Raw genomic sequence first — 19,996 nt, forward strand, 5'->3', positions numbered from 1 at the left:
ATGATGCAACCAACAAGGGATTAATCTCCAAAATATACAAACAGCTCATGCAGCTCAATATAAAAAATAATAATAATAATAATGACCCAATCAAAAAAGGTTATTGAGTTACTCAATAACCTACTCAAAAAAGGTTATGAGTAGAAGATCTTAATAGATATTTCTCCAAAGAATACATACAGATGACCAAAAAGCACATGAAAAGATGCTCAACATCGCTAATTATTAGAGAAATGCAAATCAAAACTACAATGAGGTATCACATCACACCAGTCAGAATGGCCATCATCAAAGTCTACAAATAATAGATGTTGGAGAGGGTGTGGAGAAAAGGGAACCCTCCTACACTGTTGGTGGGAATGTAAATTGGTTACTGCCACTGTGGAAAACAGTATGGAGATTCCTTAAAAACTAGAAATGGAGCTACCATATGATCCAGCAATCACACTCCTGGGCATATATTTGGAGAAAACCATAATTCAAAAAGATAAATGCACCCCAATGTTCATATCAGCACTATTTATAATAGCTAAGACATGAAACAACCTAAATGTCCATCAACAGATGAATGGATAGGTAAGACGTAGAGCTCACCTTCCTCCCCACAAATACATCAAAAATACATCTACATGTCGAACAACTGCTGCAGAACACCCACTGAACGCTGGCAGAAGACCTCAACTTCCTAAAAGGCAAGAAACTCCCCACGTACCTGGGTAAGGCAAAAGAAAAAAGAAAAAACAGAGACAAAAGAATAGGGACAGGACCTGCAGCTCTGGGAGGGCACTGTGAAGGAGGAAAAGTTTCCATGCACTAGGAAGCCTCATCACTGGTGGAGACCGTGGGGGGGCAAAACTTTGGAGCCACGGAGGAGAGCGCAGCAACAGGGATGCGGAAGGCAAAGTGGAGAGATTCCTGCACAGAGGATCAGTGCATACCAGCACTCACCAGCCTGAGAGGCTCGTCTGCTCACCTGCCAGGGTGGGTGTGGGCTGGGAGCTGAGGCTCGGGCTTTAGAGATCAGACCCCAGGGAGAGGACTGGGGTGGCTGCATGAACACAGCCTGAAGGGGGCTAGTGCACCATAGGTAACAGGGAGGGAGTCCGGGAAAAAGTCTGGAACTGCTTAAGAGTCAAGAGACCATTGTTTCAGGGTGCACGAGGAGAGGTGATCGTTCCCTGTCTGCCCACAGAAGGCAGAGCACCGCCTAAACGAGCTCCAGAGACAGGCGTGAGCGGCTATCAGCTCAGACCCCAGAGACGAGCATGAACTGCTAAAGCTGCTGCTGCAGCCAATAAGAATCCTGTGTGCAAGCACAGGTCACTATCCACATCTCCCCTCCCGGGAGCCTGTGCAGCCTGCCACTGCCAGGGTCCCATTATCCAGGGACAACTTCCCCGGGAGAATACATGGCGCACCTGAGGCTGTTGCAACATCACGCTGACCTCTGCCACCACAGACTCGCCCTGCGTTCCAATTATAACTACTGTACCACTCCCTCCACACCCTCCGCTGGCATGAGTGAGCCAGAGCCCCCTAATCAGCCGCTGCTTTCCCATCCTGTCTGGGTGGAACAGAAGCCTGAGGGCAACCTACACACAGAGGTGGGGCCAAATCCAAAGCTGAACCCTGGGAGCTGTGCGAACAAAGAAGAGAAAGGGAAATCTCTCCCAGCAGCCTCAGGAGCAGCGGATTAAATCTCCACAATCAACTTGATGTACCCTGCATCTGTGGAATACCTGCATAGACAACGAATCAACCCAAAATTGAGGCGGTGGACTTTGGGAGCAAATGTAAACAAAGGGGTTTGCTATCTGCGACTGACTTGTTTCTGATTTTTATATTTACCTTAGTATAGTTTTTAGTGCCTGTTATCATTTGTGGATTTGTTTATTGCTTTTGTTGCTCTTTTCTTTTTTTATTACTTTTTAAATTTTAATAATTTTTTTATTGTTCTTTTTAAATTTTTTTTTCTTTCATTTTTCTCTCTTTTCCTCTGAGCTGTGTGGCTGACAGGGTCTTGGTGCTCCAGCCTGGAGCCTCTGAGGTGGGAGAGCCGAGTTCAGGATATTGGTCCACCAGAGACCTCCTGGCCCCACAAAATATCAATCAGTGAGAGCTCTGCCAGAGATCTCCATCTCAATGCTAAGACCCAGCTCCACCCAATGGCCAGCAAGCTCCAATGCTGGACACCCCATGACAAACAACTAGCAAGACAGGAACACAACCCCACCCATTAGCAGAGAGGCTGCCCCAAATCATACTAAGTTCACAGACACACCAAAGCACACCACCGGACACAGCCCTGCCCACCAGAAAAACAAGATACAGCCTCACCCACCAGAACACAGGCACCAGTCCCCTCCACTAGGAAGCCTACACAACCCACTGAACCAAATTTACCCACTGGGAGCAGACATCAAAAACAATGGGAACTACGAACCTGCAGCCTGCGAAAGGAGACCCCAAACACAGTAAGTTAAGCAAAATGGGAAGACAGAGAAATATGCAGCAGATGAAGGAGCAGGTAAAAATCCACCAGACCAAACAAATGAAGAAGAAATAGGCAGTCTACCTGAAAAAGAATTCAGAGTAATGATAGTAAAGATGATACAAAATCTTGGAAACAGAATGGAGAAAATACAAGAAACATTTAACAAGGACCTAGAAGAACTGAAGAGCAAACAAACAAGGATGAAAAATACAATAAATGAAATTAAAAATTCTCTAGAAGGAATCAGTAGCAGAATAACTGAGGCAGAAGAACGGATAAGTGACCTGGAAGATAAAATAGTGGAAATAACTACCGCAGAGCAGAATAAAGAAAGAAGAATGAAAAGAATTGAAGACAGTCTCAGAGACCTTGGGGACAACATTAAACACACCAATATTTGAATTATAGGGGTCCCAGAAGAAGAAGAGAAAAAGAAAGGGATTGAGAAAATATTTGAAGAGATTATAGTTGAAAACTTCCCTAATATGGGAAAACAAATAGTCAATCAAGTCCAGGAAGCGCAGAGAGTCCCATACAGGATAAATCCAAGGAGAAACACACCAAAACACATATTAATCAACTATCAAAAATTAAATACAAAGAAAAAATATTAAAAGCAGCAAGGGAAAAGCAACAAATAACATACAAGGGAATCCCCATAAGGTTAACAGCTGATCTTTCAGAAGAAGCTCTGCAAGCCAGAAGGCAGTGGCAGGACATATTTAAAGTGATGAAAAGGAAAAACCTACAACCAAGATTACTCTACACAGCAAGGATCTCACTCAGATTCGACGGAGAAATTAAAACCTTTACAGACAAGGAAAAATTAAGAGAATTCAGCACCACCAAACCAGCTTTACAACAAATGCTAAAGGAACTTCTCTAGGCAGGACACGCAAGAGAAGGAAATGACCCACAAAGACAAACCCAAAACAATTAAGAAAATGGTAATAGGAACATACATATCGATAATTACCTTAAATGTAAATGGATTAAATGCCCCAACCAGAAAACATAGACTGGCTGAATGGATACAAAGACAAGACCCATATATATGCTGTGTACAAGAGACCCACTTCAGATCTAGGGACACATACAGACTGAAAGTGAAGGGATGGAAAAAGATATTCCATGCAAATGGAAATCAAAAGAAAGCTGGAGTAGCAATTCTCGTATCAGGCAAAAGTGGACCTTAAAATAAAGACTGTTACAAGAGACAAAGAGGAACACTACATAATGATCAAGGGATCAATCCAAGAAGAAGACATAACAATTGTAAATATTTATGCACCCAGTATAGGAGCACCTCAATACATAAGGCAAATGCTAACAGCCATAAAAGGGGAGATCAATAGCAACACAATAATAGTAGGGGACTTTAACATCCCACTTTCACCAATGGACAGATCATCCAAAATGAAAATAAATAAGGAAACAGAAACTTTAAATGATACATTAAACAAGATGGACTTAATTGATATTTATAGGACATTCCATCCAAAAACAACAGAATACACTTTCTTCTCAAGTGCTCATGGAACATTCTCCAGGATAGATCATAGCTTGGGTCACAAATCAAGCCTTGGTAAATTTAAGAAAATTGAAATCGTATCAAGTACCTTTTCCACCACAACACTATGAGACTAGATATCAATTACAGGAAAAAAATCTGTAACAAATACAAACACATGGAGGATAAACAATACACTACTAAATAACCAAGAGATCACTGAAGAAATCAAAGAGGAAATCAAAAAATTCCTAGAAACAAATGACAATGAAAACATGACGACCCAAAACCTATGAGATGCAGCAAAAGCAGTTCTAAGAGGGAAGTTTATAGCAATACAATCCTACCTTAAGAAACAAGAAACATCTCAAATAAACAACCTAACCTTACACCTAAAGCAATTAGAGAAAGAAGAACAAAAAAAACCCAAAGTTAGCAGAAGGAAAGAAATCATAAAGATCAGATCAGAAATAAATGAAAACGAAATGAAGGAAACTATAGCAAAGATCAATACAACTAAAGGCTGGTTCTTTGAGAAGATAAACAAAATTGATAAACCACTAGCCAGACTCATCAAGAAAAAAAGGGAGAAAACTCAAATAAACAGAATTAGAAATAAAAAAGGTGAAGTAACAACTGACCCTGCAGAAATACAAAGAATCATGAGGGATTACTACAAGCAGCTATATACCACTAAAATGGACAACCTGGGAGAAATGGACAAATTCTTAGAAAAGCACAACCTTCTGAGACTGAACCAGGAAGAAATAAAAAATATAAACAGACCAATCACAAGCACTGAAATTGAAACTGTGATGAAAAATCTTCCAACAAACAAAAGCCCAGGACCAGATGGCTTCACAGGCGAATTCTATCAAACATTTAGAGAAGAGCTAACACCTATCCTTCTCAAACGCTTCCAAAATATAGCAGAGGGAGGAACACACTAAAACTCATTCTATGAGGTCACCATCACCCTGATACCAAAACCAGACAAAGATGTCACAAAGAAAGAAAACTACAGGCCAATATCACTGATGAACATAGATGCAAAAATCCTCAACAAAATACTAGCAAACAGAATCCAACAACCCATTAAAAGGATCACACACCATGATCAAGTGGGGTTTATCCCAGGAATATAAGGATTCTTCAATATACAAAAATCAATCAATGTGATACACCATATTAACAAACTGAAGGATAAAAACCATATGATAATCTCAATAGATGCAGAAAAAGCTTTTGACAAAATTCAACACCCATTTATGATAAAAACTCTCCAGAAAGTAGGCATAGGGGGAACTTACCTCAACATAATAAAGGCCATATATGAGAAACCCACAGCCGACATTGTTCTCAACGGTGAAAAACTAAAACCATTTCCACTAAGATCAGGAGCAAGACAAGGTTGCCCACTCTCACCACTATTATTCAATATAGTATTGGAAGTTTTAGCCACAGCAGTCAGAGAAGAAAAAGAAATAAAAGGAATCCAAATCAGAAAAGAAGAAGTAAAGCTGTCACTGTTTGCAGATAACATGATACTATACATTGAGATGCCTAAAGATGCTACCAGAAAATGACTAGAGCTAATCAATGAACTTGGTAAAGTAGCAGGGTCAAAATTAATGCATAGAAATCTCTTGCATTCCTATACACTAATGATGAAAAATCAGAAAGAGAAATTAAGAAACACTCCCACTTACCATTGCAACAAAAAGAATAAAATACCTAGGAATAAACCTACCTAAGGAGACAAAAGACCTGTATGCAGAAAACTATAAGACACTGATGAAAGAAATTAAAGATGATACAAACAGATGGAGAGATATATCATGTTCTTGGATTGGAAGAATCAACATTGTGAAAATGACTGTAGTACCCAAAGCAATCTACAGATTCAATGCAATCCCTATCAAATTACCAATGGCATTTTTTACAGAACTAGAACAAAAAATTTCACAATTTATATGGAAACACAAAAGACCCTGAATAGCAAAAACAATCTTGAGAAAGAAAAATGGAGCTGGAGGAATCAGGCTCCCTGACTTCAGACTATAATACAAAGCCACAGTAATCAAGACAGTATGGTACTGACACAAAAACAGAAATATAGATCAATGGAACAGGATAGAAAGCCCAGAAATAAACCCACACACATATGGTCACCTTATCTTTGATAAAGGAGACAAGAATATACAATGGAGAAAAGACAGCCTCTTCAATAAGTGGTGCTGGGAAAACTGGACAGCTACATGTCAAAGAATGAAATTAGAACACTTCCTAACACCATACACAAAAATAAACTCAAAATGGATTAAAGACCTAAGTGTAAGGCCAGGCACTATAAAATTCTTAGAGGAAAACATAGGAAGAACACTCTTTGACATAAATCACAGCAAGATCCTTTTTAACCCACCTCCTACAGAAATGGAAATAAAAACAAAAATAAACAAATGGGACCTAATGAAACTTAAAAGCTTCTGCACAGCAAAGGAAACCATAAACAAGATGAAAAGACAACCCTCAGAATGGGAGAAAATATTTGCAAATGAAGCAACTGACAAAGGGTTAATCTCCAAAATATACAAGCAGCTCATGTAGCTCAATATCAGAAAAACAAACAACCCAATCCAAAAATGGGCAGAAGACCTAAATAGACATTTCTCCAAAGATATACAGATTGCCAACAAACACATGAAAGGATGCTCAAGATTGCTAATCATTAGAGAAATGCAAATCAAAACTGCAATGAGGTATCACCTCACACTGGTCAGAATGGCCATCATCAAAAATCTACAAACATTAAATGCTGGAGAGGGTGTGGATAAAAGGCAACCCTCTTGCACTGTTGGTGGGAATGTTCATTGATACAGTCACTATGGAGAACAGTATGGAGGTTCCTTAAAAAACTAAAACTGGAACTACCATATTACCCAGCAATCCCACTACTGGGCATATACCCTGAGAAAACCATAATTCAAAAATACGCATGCACCCCAATGTTCACTGCAGCACTATTTACAATAGCCAGGTCATGGAAGCAACCTAAATGCCCATCAACAGATTACTGGGTAAAGAAGATGTGGTACATATATACAATGGAATATTACTCAGCAATAGGAAGGAAAACTGGGTCATTTGCAGAGATGTGGGTGGATCTAGAGACTGTCATACAGAGTGAAGTAAGTCAGAAAGAGGAAAGCAAATACTGTATACTAACACATATATATGGAAACTAAAAAAAAAATGGTTCTGATGAACCTAGGGGCGGGACAGGAATAAAGATGCAGATGTAGAGAATGGACCTGAGGACACGGGGCGGGTGAAGGGTAAGCTGGGATGATGTGGGAGAGTAGCATTGACATATATACACTACCAAATGTAAAATAGATAGCCTGTGGAAAGCAGCTACGTAGCACAGGGAGATCAGCTCTGTGCTTTGTGACCATCTATAGGGGTGGGATAGGGAGGGTGGGAGGGAGACACAAGAGGGAGGGGATATGGGGATATATGTATACATATAGCTGATTCACTTTGTTATACAGCAGAAACTAACACAACATTGTAAAGCAATTATACTCCAGTAAAGATGTTTAAATAAATAAATAAAAACAGATGAATAAAGAAGATGTAATACATATATGCAATGGAATATTATTCAGCCATAAAAAAAAATGAAATAATGCCATTTGCAGTAACATGGATGGACCTAGAGGTTATCATACTAAGTGAAGTAAGTCAGACAAAGACAAATATGATATATCACTTATATGTGGAATCTAAAAAAAATGATACAAATAAACTTATTTACAAAATAGAAACAGACTCACAGACTTAGAAAGCAAACTTATGGTTACTGAAGGGGAAGGGTTGGGGGGAGGGATAAATTAGTAGTTTGGCTTTAACATACACACACTACTACATATAAAATAGATAATCAACAAGGACCTGCTGTATAGCACAGGGAACTCTACTCAATATCCTGTAATAACCTAAATGGGAAAAGAATCAGAAAAAGAATAGATATATGTATACGTATAACTGAATCACTTTGCTGTACACCTGAAACTAACACAACATTGTAAATCACCTATACTCCAATATAAAATAAAAATGTATAAAAAAAGAAGTGGTACCCACCTCTTCAGATTAAACAAAGTGATGGGGGACAGGTCATGGAGAGGGTACCCTGAAGTAGCAGGGGCCTCTAAAAAATGGTCGTCTGCTTTACTGTGGAAAAATCTGTCCCCAAGAGCCACCACCATTACAGAAGGAAAGTTTGCTGACAACTTGGGCTCCCTCCTGAAATGCCCCTCACAGTAGATAGCACTGGACAAGGGGCAAGACACAATAATCAAGAAAAGCCCTATCACTCAGCATCATGGAAAAACACAAGTGTTGGGTCACAAACGATCAGCAAGTATTTGTGGTAAGGAGACTTTTCACATCTAACTTTTCTAAACTTTTTCTAGGTTACAAACCTAAAATTTGATGATACCCCTGACATTCTCCCCAGGGAAATGTCCACATGAACACTCAAATTTACATTCAGTTTCAGAGACTTTAAAGACCTCCTGCTGCCTATGGATGCCAGGTAAGAACATTTGGAATCGAAGCTAAATCCCTTCGCAGATATTAAAACATGGTGGGAAAATAGCCATTCACATTTACCATATAAAACAAGGAATTGTTAATACAGAGGGTACAGTGGAACGATGGCCTTTAACACTGCCTTATTAGTTTGAGGAGTAAAGGGTCCTTAGAAACAATTCACATCTCATAGCTCTAGCTTGCAAAGTTCTTAGACACCAGAAATAATAATGATAGTCAAAGCAAAGGTCATTTTGTACCAACCACATGCCAGGCCTCTGGCACCAAACTGTTCATTTATTTAACAAGTAGTTATCAAGAATTTTAGTGGTCATTTTAAATAAGTTAATACACAGAGAAAGCTTAAAGGATAGCTTGACATACAGCAAGTACTCAAGATAAGTTAGCTATTATTATTACAGTCAGGAAGTACTAAGGTATTGGGGGTTTAGTAAAAAGGCCCACCAGGGCACCTGACACCACCCCTCCCTGAAAAGTCATTGACCCACTCAAAACATAATAACCAAATATTCCCCTTAAAGCTTATATTTTGGTTAAGACTGCCAGGAAACTACATTTAGTGCAAAAACCCAAAACTACTGCTGAAACCCGGGATCGAACCAGGGACCTTTAGATCTTCAGTCTAACGCTCTCCCAGCTGAGCTATTTCAGCTTGTTCAGGTGACTTCTCCTGAATAACTATAATGGAATAATACTTGTTTTATGATAATAAAAAAAATCAATACTCAGAGTCAGCTGGAAGTAGGCGTTTAACAAATCTTCAGAGATGATGAGGTAAGATCCCTGTTTATAAGCTAGACGTAATAAATAATTTCACTTTTCTCAGTTCTGTGTTTAACTGCCCTGCAATCTGTTTTTTCCATTTAAAAATAAATCATGGACTTTTTTCACGTCCAAAAAATACACGTCTTTACTTGGAATTTCCATCCTAATATATGCTTAATTTCTAGAAAAATGGCAGCTTTGTCCATTTAAAATTTTAATTAAATATCACTTTTTCATAAAAGCAATGTTCCCAGACTTCCCTGGCTGTCCAGTGGTTAAGACTCCGTGCTCCCACTTCTGGGGGCACGGGTTGGATCCCTGGTCAGGGAACTAAGATCCCACACACCACATGGCACGGCTGAAGAAAAAAAAAAAAACAATGTTCCCATAAGCTCATTAACATAGCCAGGATTGGAAACTAGCTGAAGGCTAAAGCTCCAAAGAGATCACTGAAGTGTAATGCAGACCAAAAAAATATGAACAAGAAAGAGGAAATAAACTGAAAAGCTCTGTGGTAACAGAATAACAGGCCTCCAAAGATACCCAGGTCCTAATGTTACCTGTTGCTGGGTCCTGTCGCTCACTGCTCAAAAAGCTGCTCAAAAATCAGTACTCGAGAGAGAGACAAATGTTGGTAGAAAGGAAAGTTGCTTGTAATCAGAATTCCGGCAATCTGGGGATATGGCGGGCTCAGTGTCCCCCAGAAACCATCTCTGAAGATTCTGCTTGGCCATGAACGTTTTTAAAGGGAAAAAGGGAGGTCATCTCCATTAATCATTGAGATGGGGGGTCAGAGTCCTCGCCACCCCCCACTGTGCGCAGGCTTGTTGACTTCTTGTGATTTTTCTTTAGATGCTATCTTGTGCACACAGTTTGTTCACCAGATGACTGAAGGGGAAACTAGGAAAAAGATCTGGTTATCTGTTAATTACTTATTCTTCATTTCTACTTCTTTGATCTATGGAAAGAACCAACAGATTAGGCAAGGTGTTGCGTGATCAAAAGATTTGAAAGGTGTGTTAGGGCTGGAGATAAGTAGCGCATGGGGGTCCCTGGTTTAATATTAGTGACAGGACAAAGGGGTGCCTCCTGCAGAGAGCTCTTTCCTGCCAGAAACTGCTTATGAATGCCCCCTTGTCAGAGCATCATTCCATTTGTATGGGATTATGGGCAAGGTGGGTCTTCTGTAACTTCTTCATGCTGACATAGGGCGCCCTAGTCTTAGAGTAGAAGATGTCAACATGGGTCTGAAGCATCTCTTTGCTGACCATTGTAGTTGCCCATTTACATAACCAGGCAGAACAAGCTACAATTATTTTGATGCCTACAAAGAATATTATGAGCATCAGTGTTAATCCCATCCTCTTAAGGCCAGTTCTTGGAACTGTGTTAGCCAAAGATTCAGTATTGCTCAAGATGGAGCAGCTTATGTCATGGCTACTGCCTGGGCATCATGCAGTCAGCTTTTTCCCTCTTGTGGCAGTTACAGAATCTGTAAAACAACTCAGGAATGAGCATCAGACACTTGAGTCTGTGACTTTATTGTCCTAATCATTAGCTGCTTGAGGCAGGTCCTTTGTGACTCCGGTAGGCCTGGGAGACTTCAGCTTTTCTATAAACAACAGACAGGAGACATGAAGAGGCCTTTGTACTTGGAGAGGTCATCGGGTTCTGCTCAGTTCCACTAATCCCCAGACAATACAATATGTTAGGAAACCTGGAAAAGGAGAATCAAGGTTGCAGGTGGAATTGTTTGCTAATCAGCTTACTTTGAGACGAGGAGAGCATCCTGGACCATCTGGGTGGGCCCAATGTAATCACAAGAGTCCTTATAGGTAGAAGAAGGAGGCAGAAGAAAGAACTAGAGAGACGGCAGCACAAGAGGAGCCTGGCCTGACACTGCTGGATTTGAAGGTGGAAGGTGGCCAGAAGGAATGTGGGCAGCAGCCCCTGGAAGCTGGAAAAGGCAAAAAAACGGATTCTCCCCTGGAGCCTGCACAAAAGAATGCAGCCCTGCCGACACCTTGATTTTAGCCCAGGGAGGCTAATTTTGGTCCTCTCACCTCCAGAACTGTAAGATAATAAATTTGTGCTATTTCAAGTCACGACGTTTGTGGTAGTTTGTTGCAGCAGCAATTGGAAACTAATAGGTTTGTAAAAAACATATTTATTAGTAAGTTAACTGAATATTGGAATTTTAGAATGTCTAATATTAGAATTTTCAATACCAAATGTGCCTTGGGTTAATTCTGTAGTTTGAAGGTAAGCTATCTTTGATGACTTAAAGTCTCAGATTCTTTTACCCTAAATAATTTTAAAACCTACAAACTCAATAAATATGGAAGGTAGGGTTGTAGCTAAATCCTGGTATTGATTTTCAATAGATTCTATGTGATTTAAAGTAAGAGACTGAATCTAACACCATTTTTCTTTGTCGCACAAATTTCTACATTTCGTAGATAGTTAGGTAAAATTGGTGTAGTAAAAGAATTGGGAAACTGAATTCCCTGGACCTCGTTTTCCTCCATTTCCTCTATAAAATGGAGATAATGTCTGTTATGGACTGAACTGTGTTTCCCCCAAATTCAGATGTTGAGATCTCAACTCCCAGTATCTCAGTATTCACCTTGTTAAAGAGTGATTGTTAAAATGAGGCCCTTAGGGTAGGACCTTAATCCAATCTGACTGGTGTCCTTATAAGAGGAAGAGACACAGGGGACACTGCTGCACAGAGGGATGACCATGTGGGGAAAAATTGGCAAGAGGGGAGCCATCTGCAAGCCAAGGAGGGAGGCCTGAAGCAGATCCTCCCACCACGGCCCCCAGAGGAAGCACACCCTGCCTGTAGCTTGATCTAGGACTTCAGCCTCCAGAACTGTGAGAATTTAAATTCCTGTTGTTAAGGTACCCATTCTGTGCTGTTTTGTCACAGCAACCCTAGCGAACTAATACAATACCCAATTCACAGAGTAAATAAAGAGATCATGTACGTTAAAAGCACTCGGTAAGTATCTAGGGGAAAAGGTATTGGGAGTAATAGAGATGTTGAAGCAAAGACAAAATTTTACTTTTTTTCAGATCGTTTTTAAATCTCTAGGATTAACTCTTTGATCCTTTTGTTTTGTCCAGTAAATTTTTATAAAATAAGCACACTTCTGCCCCAAAAGTAAAACTCCTAATTAATATTGCAAATACTTTGGGGATATACAATATATTTCAAAAAGCCAAAGTCATTTATCTGAAATCATTCAGAAAGCCAGGGTCTGATAGTTGGATAATCATTGCAGTCACAATTTCTTTCCACAGCAGCTTGGTGGAAAAACATACTTTTTAATAAGAGAACATTGCTTCAGCTGCTTCTTAGGCACATTTAAATCAGTTATTTAGATCATTCCTAAATGTTTCTTTGGAAGATAAAAGCAAAACATTCTAAGTCAGGATACATTCAAGTTGTGGATTTCAGACTCTAGAATTTGAGAGACTTAAACCCTTCGAATCAAAAAGGAAATAATGACAGAATTGTTTTTAGTAAACCTCTGAATATTGAGGAAAAACAGCTTTTACCAAAATGAAACAACCACCCCCCCCCAAAAAATGTCAGAATTATAAGCCACTGGTATTTAAATCAAATCTTATCCTTAAGTCTGTGACATTTTCTTGAACAGCTTTGCTCTTATGGGTCTGTTTCCCACAAGCGATTTTCCTCTGGACAACAATGACGGACTTACCCTCCTCAGGATAAGCCATGGTGGTGTTACACTTATAATAACCACTGTGTCTTGAATGTCTTTTCAAATTAGGTTTCTTCTCATATGCATCCACAGAGACTCCCCCGCTCCTATGCAGTTCTCCATTCCTTTTATCCCAAAGCCAAGTGAAACATTGGCTCTAGGATGAAAGAATCTGAGACTTAAACTTATCAATTATGACACATTTTCAGTCTACAGAATTCACTCACAGCACATCGGGTATCAGAAATTCTGATATTAACTAATAAATACTCTTCCCAAAGCCTGCCTTCATGTGCTTCACATTCCTGTTCATGTTGTTCAAGTTCATCAGTCCCCCACAGGGGTCTCCTGGGAGTCTCGGCCGGTTTGTGCAGGCCGGTCCCGGCAGTGGTGGCTGCATGATCCCAGCCTTGCAGGGAAGGCACCGTCCGCTGCAGTCTTGAGCCTTGGTCAGTATGACTGCTCACACTAGGGACACAGCTGCCATGGCCCCATCTGCCTCCGGGCCCAGGCACTGAGACTCATGACCTTGCAGGTTCAGCAGATCCCCCTGACTCGGTGGTCCGGCTGTGACCCCAACTCTAAGAGCAGACCAAGAGGGACGAGAACTGTCTGGGCTCCTGGGCCCTAAGCTTCAAAGTTTGAACCACATGTTGCTGCCGCATTCCCTGATCTGCACTGGAATCTGATTCTGGGTTCGGATCTCCTTCGCACTAGACATCCCAGATTTCCCCAGAATAGAATGTACTCCTAGAAATCAGAAGTGCTTTTTAGAAGTTGCATTTATAATTATGCGTTTCTAGATTCCCTGTGGATTTGTCATACTAGATGCAGGTTTGGACAAGGTGAACCTGACAGATATAGTTTTGATACCGTGTCCTTCACACTGTGGAACAAACTGTCCCTTGGACTCAGAATAACATGTTTAACCCCAATTAGCTATGGTGAAACCTTAAAATCAAACATTTCTGGGCTTCAGTTTCCTAACAAGATGTTCTCTAAGATCCCTGTCTGGACCAGCTTCTAGGAATCCATGGGGCATTAGCCACCTGCTAAGCCAGAAGAGACGGGGGTGGGCAAGGGGTTGTTATCATTTTCAGGGATCAACCATGAGACCTCAAGGTAGTGCCCCCAGCCCTGAAAGATTTGGTGCACTTCTACAAAAAGCCTTCATCCCCCAGTAACGCTTACTCTGGGTATGTTTCTCTGTTGCTGACTCACCATTGGCAGACGGTGTACTTTAAGCTAATTTCTTATTAGAGGTGTTAGATTTACACCCATGCATTCACAGTTGATGGGACTAGAAGTTCTCTCATGGCACAAGGCAGAGCATCTCTCATGGGCTCTGAATTTCATAAAACTGAGCCTCTAAGAGGCTCCATAGGACCCTGGTTCCCAATATATCAAGTCAAGTGTTAAGGAATTCCCCAAAAAGGTGGCTAGAAACTATGGTTTAAATAGCAACGTAAGTTAAAAACTGCTGTCACCTAGAGGGTTTTCATTGGTCGTGACAGTGTTTTAAAAACACTGCAAAGCTTTAAAAACAAAATAAGAAGCAACTTCATCTGATTAAAGGAAAAGGCTGCCTATTATGCTTCTGCCCTGTTAGAGGCCAGAACAATCACGCTGCGAAGTGCTTTGAAAATGGTCTTCTAACGCACTGGGTTTTGTTTTGCTTTGCTTTGTTTCTCCTGTTGTAGATTTTCTTTACCTAAATTTTGTGAGTCTTTAAGTCACTGCTAACTTGTCCTAACTACCTCTAACTTGTTGATCCAGCCGATTATAGCAACCAGGTTACTTCATGAGCCTCCCCAATAAAAGACAGCAATCCACCTTTCTGTCAAGACATAGAACCTTCGATTTGACCTTTGGTAACTGTCAGATGACCTTTGCCGTCTAGAGAACAATGTTTCAGAAAATGGCCTCCCAGACCCCTCTCCCTCCTCCTCCCCCACCACTGGTAAATTTTATTATCGAAAGTAATTGTTGGAAAACCAAAGGAGGGACAAAACTGTGAGTAATGGTTGACAAAGTCTGAACATGAGCTTTCTAGTCTATGTCTTAGGTCCCTTCACAGCTAGCAAAATTCTCATTTTCCAAAGTAGGTCCTCAGACCGTTCCAGAAGTGCCCCTTGACCTTTCTTTAACATTTAAAAGAAGAAAGTGCTTCTTAATCCCTCCCTTTTTTTCTTCTTGATCCTACAACCCCCTAAAGTATAGCCTTTTCAGGGCTACCTCCCAAGACAGATATGTGACCACCCTTCAAGGAAACAGTGAGAACCATTACTTTTCATCCTTTAATTATATCTTGTTTTCTTCTATTTCCTCTCTTCTATACAATGCTCCTATTTTCTGATCGGAACCTCTTTTCGTCCCTTTTAAAGCCAAACTCAAAGCAATCAACCATTCATAAGAGTTTCACTTTCAAGAGGAAAAACTATCTCAAGGTTAAAAGATACTTGTACTCAGTTCCTGAGGCTCTCCTAGAACCACGTCATGGGTTCAGTAGCCCAAAGTCTTCCATCCAATAGCTAAGAGGAATACTTTGCAGGCTAGTGTCCAGGGTCATCCCTCCACCCTTGGCGCTTGCTCCTTCTTCAGGGGACTTTCAGGTACCCTGGAATGTACCTGCTCCCACTGTCCTCCTTGAGCTTCCTGCTGTGGAATCCAACATCTCTCTCTCTGATCTCCACCCCAACCCAGCTGAAAAGTATCGGTTGAGACTGGGACCTTACATGATGGTGATAAACTATCAGAATTATGTGGCAGTGCTAAACCTCAGTAAGTTACCTCTAAGCAGTAGGCCTGAACTTAAGGCCATGTTAGTAATGGTGGAAAATTCAAATTCATGGCAGGTTTTCAGACTGACATGTCACAAGACTCTCTTCTGCATTCTCATGCACAAACCTTCACTTACTTGAAATCATTTGTCAACTTATCATTGTTTTCTGGGCTTTTCAGCATTTCCACCATGACACTGGAAACTGGTCTCACCATTTCTGGGCATTTGCTATTCTGTGCAGCCAGAGAATTTTGAATGACTTCAAGGTATTGTAGGATATAGGGAAAAAATTATACAAGGTGGTTTAATATGATTTAATTTTGGCAATTCAGAAACCAGAATACCAGAACAGTGTAATTCTTTTAAGTTCTCTGTGACCTCCTTTTTAATACAGAGATCTAGAAATTGAAAAATTAAATGATTTTGTCAGGATGGAACAAAAAGTCAATGTTAGAGCAGAGAAGTACAGCCGTATTCTGCCAGTCTTGATCTATTAATCAACTAGGACCCAGCTCTGCTGTCTAAAAGAGGCAAAAGAATAAAAATCCAATTCAGGGGCTTTATAGACTTAGAAGAGAATAAGCATATAGCACGACTATAGAAACTGGAAATAGTGTGCTATTTAATACTTGTTCACCACTGAAATATTTGAATATTACAACAAATTCTGCCTAAAGTACAATCTGAGATTACTTTTTTCAGAAGTATCTATCTGGTTAGAAGTTTTATGCCTTTCCCAGTTTAATATGAATGATAGGTGTTTAGTCACCTATAGCCCAATATCCCAAGACAGTAATTGTACATAATTTATGAAAAAATAGTTAATTATCACAGGTTATAGAAAAGAAAAGAATTAAAAGATAACTCTGAAATTAGAAAATGACACCTATCAAAAGTATGAGTTTTCTTTCATTATTTTGGAAATCCTGGAATATGATTTACTTCACTATCAAGTCACAATTGAGATAACCCATTTCAAAGCCAATCCAGTCAGTTACCTTTAGAAATGGATAAATAACTATTAACTGTGTATGGCCTGGGTATCTCTCAGGGAATCGTATCACATGGTGGGACTGGGGGCAGATACAGCTCAAGTTGGATGACCCTGTGGGTGATCAACTGATTTATCAAGTGATTAACCCACCTACAGAAATATTTTTCTACATTAAATGTTTACTACCATTAAAGTAAATTTTTGCTTGGCTTGGTACACCAACAGACTCAGGTATTTTATTCTTAACCACACGACAAGGGATCCTGAGTAAGAACCACCAAATATGACCCATATATTGTTGGTGAACCCTTATTTTGTCTGCCATGATGGTTTGGAAATTGGCAAGATCAGCCAAGGCTTGCTTGCCTGCTGCTGAGGTAGTGTAATAGGAAAGAACCTTTGTATTCTATTAGAAGTTAATCACTAAAGGGATGTTGCCTACAAGCTTAAGTTATACATAAATGGCCCATCTCTGGGAACCCTGACTCCCAGGTAATGGAAGCGTTAAACTAAAATATCTTTGTTTAAGTCACAGGAGACCTCCTGACCAGGCCCGCCTGTGAATGACTGCAGGGAGGAAGAAATTAACATATCCCCTCTGGAGGCTGACCGGAACCAGGAAAGGTTTTACTTTACCCCCTCCCCTTTTAGTATAAAAGAAGCCTGAATTCTAACTCGGGGAAGATGGTTCTTTGGGACACTAGTTCACCATCTTCTCCGTCTGCTGGGTTTCCCAATAAAGTCACTATTCCTTGCCCCAACAACTTATCTCTAGATTTATTGGCCTGTCTTGCAGCAAGCAGGACGAGCTTGGATTCGGTAACAGTAGTGGAGGCTGTTAGGTCTCCAGCGTTAAAGCATAAACACACTTTGCTTATGACAACAGTTAGAGCAGATGTGCTACTTAATACATGCTTGACTATGAGGCCAAAATGCAAATATTGAGAGCATATTGAGATTTTCCCCCCGTTTCTGCTTTAAATATTTCAATGAAGGTGAGCAAAAGGACATTTTTATTAATACTGACACATAAATGCAGGCAGCAGAAAGCAGGAAGAGCTACCATTTCTCAAGTCTCATTTTGAGTATGTCTTCCCATCCTGGGCACTGGATGTGAACCCCAGATACGCTCCCATCACAAGATGGTTTTTCCTCATGCACTCTGCACACAGTACCAGGGCAATTGACTTATCAGCCTGACTCCAAGGGTAGCTCTTATTTGAAAGAGATAAGCTGGCATTGCTTCACTGTTTTCTAAGAATTTAGAAAATCCATGGTTAATTGTGTGGAGGGTATTTTCTAGTCTTTCTGGTTTGCCTGCGACACCCAGATAAAGCCAACATGAGCTTGAATTTCCTAAGTTATAAAGGACCCAAATAACAATTACCATCAAGCTGTTTTTCAGTAGGGTTTTCTATAAGCCTCAGGAAGTCTGTTGTTTGCGTTAAGGTTGTTTTTAATCCTCAACATCAGAAGAAACAAATTCACCCTCCACTTGCTAGACATACTAATTTCAAGCAGCATAATACCCCAAGTGTCTGAATGCAGATATCAAAAAAATGTGCTAAAGACATAAAGAAACAATTCACAAAGAAGAAATACAGCCAATGAATATATGAAAAAAATTTAGTCCTACTAATAGTCATAAAAATGCAAATATAGTGGTGATATTTTTTCTCCTATCAAACTGTCAAATATTTTGTTTCAATGATAATATTAAATGTTGGCAAGAGCTAGATGAGGCAGACACACTTGTGCAATATTGGAGAAAATAAACTAGAAAAACATTTCTGGGGAGCATATTGGCCACTTATATCAAGGACCTTACAGAAAGTAAAAGAGCTTTTGACTCATTTCACTACCAGGGGCTGTAACAGGGAGTGCTAGGTGGACCCAAATATCCATTCTCCCCTTCTCTTAGAAAAGAAAGTTCAGCTAGACTCACAGAATTGAGGCTGCATTTCCAGAAACAACAATGTCACTGAAGGAAAAATAGTATATAAAACCTAAAACACAGTTTGACTCTGTTTGGAGAAAAAAAAAAACAACTATATATTGTCGACCTAAAACAAATAGACTGCCAGTTATTTTGCCAGCAAAAAATGGATTTATTTGGGATTAGCAAAGAATTGCAATTTGGGTTCTACAACCATGGTGAGCCACGTGCAAAAACAGAATTCTTTTATAAAGGGAAAAGGAAGTTGGGAGGGAGATAGTAAACAAAGAGTCCATGGCTTTTCATTGGCTAAGTTGTGACTGTCTCTCATTGGTTGAGCTCTTGCCAGGCATGAGAGCTCCCCCTTCTAGCTTCTCAACACTATTTGAATTGACGTTTATATATATATATAAACGTCAATTATATATTGTAATATATATATTATAATATTTAACCATAGAAAAAGAATAAACAAACGTAAACCAAGATTTTAGCAACCATTATCTCTGATAGGTCAATTAAGTGCTGCACCCAAATTCCAACATGTTTGTCATGGTTTTCCCACCATGCAATGGTTCTACACCAGTTTGGTGTCCTATAATTCAACTGAATTCTGACACTATCTACCTAGAGATAACATCAGATTCCATAGGTTAAGGGCTCAAGCCCACAACACTGCCCTTTATTTCAGATGCCAATTGCAAGCCCATGTTGTCACCTGTACTTCTGACCAACTGGCTGTAAATCAGAGGTTCCCACGTCCCCTCCTCTGATTCGATTAATTTGCTAGAGTGGCTCACAGAACTCAGAGAAGCATTTTACTTACTAGATTACCGGTTTACTATAAAAGAATATAACTCAGGAACAGCCAGATGGAAGAGATGCATAGGGCAAGGTATGGGGTAAAGGCATGGAGCTTCCATGACCTCTTCAGGCATGAAACTCACCCTAAATCTTCATGTGTTCACCAACCCAGAAACTCTCCAAACCCCGTCCTTTTGGGGTTTTATGGAGACTTCATTACACAGTCAAAATTGATTAAATCATTGGCCATTGATGATTGATTCAACCTCCAGCCCATCACCCTTTCCTGGAGGTCAAGAAGGTGAGAGTGAAAATTCCAACCCTCTACTCACGTGTTTGGTTCTCCAGGCAACAAGCCCCCAT

At 40.1% G+C, this 19,996-nt stretch overlaps 1 non-coding gene across 1 annotated transcript; it reads right to left on the reverse strand.

Moving 5' to 3' along the window:
• Nucleotides 1-9,200: 9,200 nt before the first annotated feature.
• TRNAF-GAA (transfer RNA phenylalanine (anticodon GAA)) lies at nt 9,201-9,273 on the reverse strand. Its single transcript has one exon. It is a non-coding gene; the product is annotated as a tRNA-Phe (tRNA).
• Nucleotides 9,274-19,996: the final 10,723 nt, after the last annotated feature.

The sequence above is a fragment of the Eubalaena glacialis genome, chromosome 1, assembly GCF_028564815.1.
Source record: "Eubalaena glacialis isolate mEubGla1 chromosome 1, mEubGla1.1.hap2.+ XY, whole genome shotgun sequence".
Lineage (NCBI taxonomy): Eukaryota > Metazoa > Chordata > Mammalia > Artiodactyla > Balaenidae > Eubalaena > Eubalaena glacialis.